Consider the following 2,955-nt stretch of genomic DNA (forward strand, 5'->3'; position numbering starts at 1 on the left):
ATAAGAAGAGAAGAAGGGATTCGATTTTTACCCTGCCCTTCACTCCCCGAAAGAGTCTCCGAGTGTCTTACACAACAGACACCCTGGGAGGTAGGCGGGGCTGAGAGAGCTCTTTCGAGGACTGCTCCTGAGAGAACAGCTCTGAGAGAACTTGTGACTGACCCAAGGTCACACCAGCAGCTGCATGGGGAGGCGCAGGAAATCAAACCCGGCTCTCCCAGATTACAACCTGCGCTCCTAACCACTACACCAATGCAATGCAATAGGCTTCGGGGTGCAGAACCGATCCCCGAAGTCTAAAAACAGACCTGAAGCAGAGCACAGGCATTAACATGGCACATTCAAGGATGCACCATTCTACATCCTAGTGTTAGCAAGCTGTACACAGCAGCACAGACCACCGTCGCTAATAATTTTTCCGAGGCACTTTGTGAATCGTTTAGCATGGGGTGACTCTATCGCCTGCGTAGAAAAGCCCACTGGGATAATTTAATTTTGCAGAGTTTGCAGAAAGCCAAGAGAGGGGGAGCCCTCCAGACTTCCCCAGACAGGCCGTTCCACCAGATGGGGGCCACCACAGAGAAGGCAGGCGTACGGGCAGTTGTTAATTCTGCCCACTTGCAGGTTGGTGCCTGCAGAACCCCCTGCTCTGATGACCAGAGGGGGAGAGGCGGTCTCGCAGAGAAGGAGGAGGAGGAGATTGGATTTATACCCCGCCCTTCACTCCTCGGAGGAGTCTCAGAGTGGCTTACAATCTCCTTTCCCTGTCCCTCCCCACAACAGACACCCTGCGAGGTAGGTGGGGCTGAGAGAGCTCTTTTGAGGACTGCTCCTGAGAGAACAGCTCTGAGAGAACTTGTCACTGACCCACGGTCACACCAGCAGCTGCATGGGGAGGAGTGGGGAATCAAACCCGGTTCTCCCAGATTAGAGTCCGGGCTCCTGACCACTACACCAAACTCACTCGCTCTATCTTATCTTATTTTATCTAATCTATCCTATCTATCTAATCTATCTAATCTATCTATCTAATCTATCTATCTAATCTATCTATCTATCTATCTATCTATCTATCTATCTATCTATCTATCAATCTATCTATCAATCTATCTATCTATCTATCTATCTATCTATCTATCTAATCTATCTATCTAATCTAATCTATCTAATCTATCTAATCTATCTATTTTATCTATCTATCTATCTATCTATCTATCTATCTATCTATCTATCTATCTATCTAATCCATCTATCCATCTATCTATCTATCTAATCTATCTATCTATCTAATCTATCTATCTAATCTATCTATCTATCTAATCTATCTATCTATCTAATCTATCTATCTAATCTATTTTATCTATCTTATTTTATCTTATCTTATCTTATCTTTCTATCTTTCTATCATCATCTATCTATCATCATCTATCTATCTATCATCATCTATCTATCTATCCATCCATCTATCCATCCATCCATCCATCCATCCATCCAGTTCTGTCTTGGCTGAGCTTGTCATCCTCTCCCTGAAGATACTATAGAGCTGGGCATGGGCGAAAGTGCAAGCCCAGGGGCACGAACCAAAGGGCTCTTCGCTTGCGCCTCCCGGATGAACCGTTTGGTGAATCCTAATCAGCTCCGAAATACTGCCAGTTTTGTCCGTTTTGGCTTACTTAGGCCATCTTTTTTGTTATGATCCACTCTTGGAATCTTCTGGGGGAGGAGAGTGGGATATTTAAAAAGGCCAACAAATGAAGGACACGTGACTTAGGAGAAGTAGGAGCCCAGCGGGAGGGGGAACAGGAGCCGAGTGCTATGGAGCCGCCCGGGGCGGGTAGGAGCCGTGCGTTGCCTCCCGAGACCGCCTGCCCACCTCTGCCTCCTTCAGCCGCCGCTCAAACCAGCCTTTGGTGCCGTCCATGGACTGGATCTGGAGACGCAGCTCCTCCACTGTTTGCTGCAGGGACTCCAGTTCCTGGCTGCGAGCCTGGAGAAGAAGGGGGAACGAGGCGGAGGTGTTACAGAAGGCAGGGAGGAGAGACCGAGGCACTGAACTCAACGCACCACTGTTCAGTTTCAGAAGGGAGCTGTGTCAATCGGGAGTAGAAGAGCTGGATTCAAGTCCAGCAGCATGTTATACACTAAGCGCCCTAATTCCCTTGCAAGGGTTAAGGAGGATAGAATCATAGAATCGTAGAGTTGGAAGGGACCTCCAGGGTCACCCAGTCCAACCCCCTGCACAATGCAGGACATTCACAAATACCTCCCCCTCCACACACACCCCAGTGACCCCCTGCTCCATGCCCAGAAGATCGTAAGAAACCCTCCAGGATTTCCAGCCAAACTGGCCTGGGGAAAAATGGCCGCCTGGCCCCAAAGTGGCGATCAAAATATTCGAAGGCCTTGCTGAGCTCATGGGTGTCTGTGGCCCATCCGGGTCAGTCTTGTCTACTCAGACTGGCAGTGGCTCTCCAGGGTCTCAGGCCGAGGTCTTTCCCATCACCTACTGGTCGATTGTTTTAACTGGAGATGCCGGGGATTGAACCTGGGACCTTCTGCATGCCAAGCAGAGGCTCTGCCACTGAGCCAGGGTCTCAGGTCAAGGTCTTTCCCATCACCTACTGGTCGATTGTTTTAACTGGAGATGCCGGGGATTGAACCTGGGACCTTCTGCATGCCAAGCAGAGGCTCTGCCACTGAGCCAGGGTCTCAGGTCAAGGTCTTTCCCATCACCTACTGGTCGATTGTTTTAACTGGAGATGCCGGGGATTGAACCTGGGACCTTCTGCATGCCAAGCAGAGGCTCTGCCACTGTGCCACAGGTGGCCCTTCAGGTAGTGCGGCCCCCCAGCCAAATCAGGCCCAGAAGCATACTGCGGACAAAGGACACAGTGCCCGCCATGGGCTTGGAGGCAGCGTTGTCAACCCCCAGGTGGGTCTAGTAACAAATAAATA

This window comes from Gekko japonicus, unplaced genomic scaffold, assembly GCF_001447785.1.
Source record: "Gekko japonicus isolate JY-2015 unplaced genomic scaffold, Gekko_japonicus_V1.1 scaffold4555, whole genome shotgun sequence".
NCBI classification, from domain to species: domain Eukaryota; kingdom Metazoa; phylum Chordata; class Lepidosauria; order Squamata; family Gekkonidae; genus Gekko; species Gekko japonicus.